The sequence below is a fragment of the Peromyscus eremicus genome, chromosome 2 (genome assembly GCF_949786415.1).
Source record: "Peromyscus eremicus chromosome 2, PerEre_H2_v1, whole genome shotgun sequence".
Classification (NCBI taxonomy): Eukaryota; Metazoa; Chordata; class Mammalia; order Rodentia; family Cricetidae; genus Peromyscus; species Peromyscus eremicus.
This window is the reverse complement of record NC_081417.1, coordinates 13,222,761-13,228,760: the sequence shown is the minus strand read 5'-3', so window position 1 is coordinate 13,228,760 and position 6,000 is coordinate 13,222,761.

Genomic DNA, 6,000 nt, shown 5'->3' with positions numbered 1-6,000 from the left:
AAACCAGTCTGAATTATCACAAGGGAGCAAAGATCCTTGTGAGCTGGAGGACAAGGGGCAAACCAGGGCTTAAAAAATATGAATGTGGTGGTTTGAAAGAAAATGGCCCCCAAAGGGAGTGGCACTATTAGGAAGTACGGCCTTGTTGGAGCAGGTGTGGTCTTGTTGGAAGAAGTGTGTCACTGTGGAGGCAGGCTTTGAGGTCCCACATATGCTCAAGCCACACTCAGTGTGACAGTTCACTTCCTGTTGCTTGCCAATCAAGATGTATTAACTCTCAGCTCCAGCACCATGTCTGCTTGCACACTGCCAAATCCCACCATGATGGCAATGGAATGAACATCGGAAACTGTAAGCCACTCCATTTTATGTTTTCCTATATACGAGTTGCCGTGGTCATGGTGCCTCTTCACAGCAGTAGAAACCCTAAGCCAGTGAGCTGTCTCATGCCTGCCTTTTCCTCTACTCACTTAACAAACTCTCTCTCTCTCAATGGCCATCTCTCTGTAAACTTGCCCGGACGGATGTTCTTGGACTTCTCTGGGGCACCAGATTACTTTCCTGCCTATGTGGTGGGCATCTCCCCAGGCAGCCATCCATCCATTGGTTCATCTGCTTCTCAAACATGTGCTGGGTAGTAAGTGTTTTAGATGCATAATTGCATGAGAAACCTTGCCATCTGTCCTGCAGATGTTTATGGTAGGTAGGGAGAGCTGAAAGGCGTAGAAACAACACACCCAATACACAACCTCACCTTCTATTCTCAGACCCCTCCTTTCTTCTCCAACTAAAGATATTCCCGGCCACAAACTGGTGACATTTACAACTTTGAAGTCCTACCTGGTTCCTCTTCCTCACTTTATCATCCTTGGTTCAACTTTATTTCTGCCCTTGGCATCTGCTGGCCTGAAGTGAATTTCATTACAGTCCCTGAGCTCCCATCCTTACCTCTATTTCATTCTGGTTTTTGTTTGCTTGTTTTTTGTTGTTTTAAAGATCCCCCCCTCCCCCCGCCACCGGGTGACTGTGGACAAAGAGCTGCACTTTGTGCTTTATTGGCATTTACTTCCTATCTTTGAAACGTTCCTCTCACCAGAGTTCTCATTTTGGAGGGTACGGTTACCAAGATTTCAAAAAGTCTGACAACTCTTTTGTGTGGAAGGCCAAAACAAGCCAATAGACATGATCTGGTTTGTTGAGGCCAGGCCAGAGGGAGGGAAAGAAAGATCTTTGCTGCTTAGAAAGATGCTGATGGTGCTATTCAGAAAGGGACTCTAAGGATTCTAGTTTAAACAAACTCTAATAACAAAGCCCTCCAGCCAAAAGTGAAAGCTGACCTTCCTACGTGAGCAGTGCCAGCGATACCACCGTTCGCTCCTTCGGCGATGCTGCTGACGCAAAGTGACGCATCTTCCACTCGGCTTGTGAGAGAGCCAATCAGTTTCCTTTGAATTCAATCTTGATTCAAATGCTTCAGCACTCCAGGGAGAGACAAGAGCGGTATTTCAGAAACCCGGGAGGACCCAAATGCCAAGTTTCTGTTCTTTTACTGTTCAAGTTTTGGCCCTATGAATTCCGTCTCAGTTCCATGTTTTTTGCTAAGCTGGTTTGTCTGGCAAAAATCTAACGATAAATACAACACCCTGAGGTCAGTCTCACCTTACTCAAGAAACTACAGCTGGGAAGCTCAGCTTTCCGTGCCCGGGAAACCTTGGAAGCCACTGATCGGCTGATGACAGCAGGAGGCAGAGATATGGGCCAGATCATTGTTTTTCTTTACCAACACATGAATCTAGGACTTCACCCTCTCAATCGCAAAGCACAAAAAAACGCTTTGTTGATGGCCGGATGGCCGGGTGGAGGAGGACAGGGCAGTCCAGATGACCCACAGGGAAGTCCGAGTATCTCTCTGTAGCTGTCACTAGGCAGTCAATGGACCTTCTCTTTATCAGTTGGTAACCTCGGTTTCACACAGGCAGTCACCCCTGAAAGGGCAGAACATTAAGAGGAAATGGGTGCAGGAGGAGCAGGCTGGGTCTAGGAGGACTTAATAGCTTGCTCTGAAGTCAGTCTGGAACAGTCTGTGTTGACTTCTCAAGACCCAGATCCACTTTCCTCCCAGTGGCCTCCAGGTCACATCTACTCACATCAGTGTGTCATGCCCAAAGTGTGTAAAGTGTATGGTCATTCCCTTAAAATGGAAATGAAGGAGCTGACATGTGAAGAGGATTCTGTTTTACCACTGGAAACTTGAAGGTCAGGGTAAGTGTTTTTGTTCTGTGTGACACTGTGAAATCTTAATGGCAACAGGTATTAATCAAGGGCCTACCAAGTGCTCTGGGTGCCTGCCTCCTTAATCACAACAGTCTCATGAAATGAGTAGTAGTACTATCAGCCCACTTTTTTTTTTTATTACTACGGGAACAGAAGCACACAAAGAGGCTAAGTGCCCGCTCTAAAGTCACACTGCTGATAAGCAGCAGAGTTGGGATTTCAGCTCAGGCAATATGACTAAGGAATTGTCACACCGACCCAGCCTGACCCCTAAGTAAAGGTACACAGATAGCCAAGTGGTCTGGACAACACCAGCTCATTCTCCTGGGTGAAGGGCTTAACGTGAGGGCTACTGGAAACAACGAGAGGACAGAGACCATGGCCATGCTAGGACACAGGGGACATCAAAGCCAACCCATCACAGAGACCTGCAACATCGCACTCCCAACGGCAATGCTAACCCAGATGAGAAACAGAAACATAAGCGACCAGCCTTAACATGGAGGGGTCCAGTTACGTCTGCGTACATCTGTCTGTCTGCCCAGTGACGCTCCAATGATGTGCAGTGTGGAGTCAGTTCCTGGACAGGAAGATGAGCAGCTTACTTATCCTAACACAAAAGATTCATCCTGCCCACATCAGTCAGCCAACTGCTTTCACAAAATACTATAGATAGGGTGCTTAGATAAGCATGGGTCTCCCGCTGTTCTGGGAACAGGTGAGTCCATGATCAAGGCACCAGCAGATGCCCTGTCTGGTGAGGCCTCTTTTTGATATGTGAAAAGCAAGCTGTCTTCTCATTTTTTTCACATGACAGAGCAAGGAGATGTGAAACATGGTCTCTTGTGATTTTTACATGTGCTCATCCGGTGGTACTTAATCTGTGGGTCGTGACCATTCTGGGGGGGGGTCACATATCAGGTTTCCTGAATATCAGATATTTACATTACAATTCATAACAGTAGAAAATTTACAGTTATGAAGTAGCAACAAAATAATTTTGTGGTTGGGGTCACCACAACATGAGGAACTGTATTAAAGGGTCACTGCATTAGGAAGGTTGAGAACCACCATGCTAATCCTCTCATAGGGCTCAGGACCTAATTTCCTCCCTGAACCCTGTCTCTATTACCAATGCGAAGGGTTAGGGTTGCCACTGATAAATTTGTGAGGCAAAAACACCTGTATGCGAGGTCATCCTGTAGGTCTTCACCAGCACTGGAAAAACGATGGAGAGAGATAGACTGTGCAGATCCGGGTCGAATCCAGACCACCTTCCTCACTGCTGAGCACATCTCCCAGCCTGCAACCACAACATGAAATGATTTCTCTGCTCCTCTCTATTCCCAATGGCTGGCTTAATGTTGACATGCCATCAGGATAGACAGTTTATCTGTTTTGTTGCCAAATGTACCCCAATGTCACATTGCCTGAAGTGAAGTGCCCGGGCAGAGCTGTGGAGTCCAAACCATCCAATGACGTCACAGAACAAGATCTGCTTGTATCTCCTCCTACAAAGGCTCATGTGTCTGAACTTTACAGTGTTTCTCTGAAGCTGTCCCTGTGGACAGACAGTAGAGGTGAATGATCTATGGCTGTTACAAAGGAGTCATTCCAGAGTAGAGATCATTCGGGATGGAGATTAACATAAAAGTTGTTCAAATGATCAGAGAGAAAACTAAAAATACTTTTCTTTTTCACTTCTTAATTTAACTCAAGCACAATGGCTAAACTTAAAGAAACCCAAGTATTTGTCAAATCAAAGTCTCTTTCTGTTTCAACAAGGCTCCCAAGCCCTTCCACTCTTGAATCTCATCTTCAGTTCTTGAAAATCCATAGATGTTTTCCTCTCAGGACAACTGAACTATGGAGCTGAGTTTAAGTCCATCAAGACCAAGTTCCAAATTGAAGTGTCAAGGACTGACGCTTCGTAAGTCCACCAAGTCATAATTTAAAACAGTTCATCAGTGATTCCATTTTCTCCCCCACTCCCTGGATTTGCAGATAACAGCTTCAACGAGTGAGAGAATAAAAGTATGTATGGGTCAGCCAGCTAAGCAGTGTATTAGGACTCAGTATCCAAGATAATAAAATTCAGGATCAAAATTTCAGTGTGAATTGGCAAGAAAAGACACTTTGACGTGGGAGAAAGAAAACAAAAGAATTGCTGCCCTAAAGTGATTGCTCCTTTTGCTCACGAATTTGTTAACCAAAAACAAGGTCCTGCAAATGGTCTATGGTGTTCTGCATCTTCCCAGTCAGTTTCCCAGCAGGAAATGCCAACTTTTGGGGTTGAAGGAGGTTTGGGCTTTTTAAATACAGGAAATAGAGACTTATTAGTAATGATACTGTGACTCTTATTCACTGGGAGCAAAAATATCAAACCTTTTAACATTGTGACACATTGTCATTTCTCTCTTTCCACAAAGTTCATTCTCAAGAACAATCAAGTTAGGGCCAGGGTTGATGCTGCACACCTTTAACCATAGCACTTGGGGGCAGAGGCAGCCAGATATCATGAGTTTGAGGTCAGCCTGGTCTACATAGTGAATGCCAGGACTACATAGTGAGACCCTATCTCAAAAAGAAAGAAAGAAAGAAGGAAAGAAAGAAAGAAAGAAAGAAAGAAAAAAAGAAAGAAAGAAAGAAAGGAAGGAAGGAAGGAAGGAAGAAAGAAAGAAAGAAAGAAAGAAAGAAAGAAAGAAAGAAAAGAAAAAGAGAAAAAGGAAAAGAAAACCTTTAAGTAAGTTTACAGTTTCACAGTTTTGTGTTGGGTCACATTCAAACTGATTCTGGGTGAGATAGTGCCCATGAGCCATGGATTAGACATGTCTAGTAAATGATTCTGGTAGGTGATTGTGTGGCTATCTGCATGAGAACCAACCATTAGAGTGTAGCCCTGGTGTGGGTGCTGTGAAAATACATCTCAAGCGGCCTTTATTCATGTTCTTAGTTAAGTAAGAAAAATTGACTGCATGATTATTTTTGATTTTATCTTTACAGTACAACAGTTTTTCAGTATCCTTAATTTTAAAAACTACGTTCTAGTTAACTAAAAACAATTTGTTGAAATTTGAAAAACATGACAAAACACAAGGAAAACAATTACTTAGAACCAACTATAATTCCATTAAGTAGAGAGATTGCTTAGTACAGGGAATCCAAATCTAGTTCCCTGGGTAGACATCAAAAGATCCATGGCCAGGAACTCTGAAAATATATGGAAAACTGTTTCTTGGCTTTTTCTTTTTTTTTCTGACTCTCACATGTGATTTTTATAATATTAGTATTATATGTTTTGAGTTGATGTTTATTAATTTTTAAAGTTAGCAGAGCGAGTGATGCAGAGAGAAATATGATTACGACATTTTCATAAATGCGTCACTATATTTTATTCTCATTGGTTCCCTCTCACTGCATTCACTTACCCCGCTACTTCTCTCTTGCTGGTTTCCTTTTTCCCCATAAATAATCCTCCCTCCTGCTTACAAGTAGTGTGTATTTTGTTACTCCCTGTGTCCTCCATTCATCTCCATTTTCCCTTTCAATATTGCCTTTCTAAAATCCTTTCTCATTTTAACACACACACACACACACACACACACACACACACACACACACACACATTCTGCATAACAGTGAAAGCATAGTCACTTGTCTTTTTTAGTATGACTTATTTTGTTTAACATGATGCTCTTCAGGTTGGATTCTTTTCCAACAGATGCC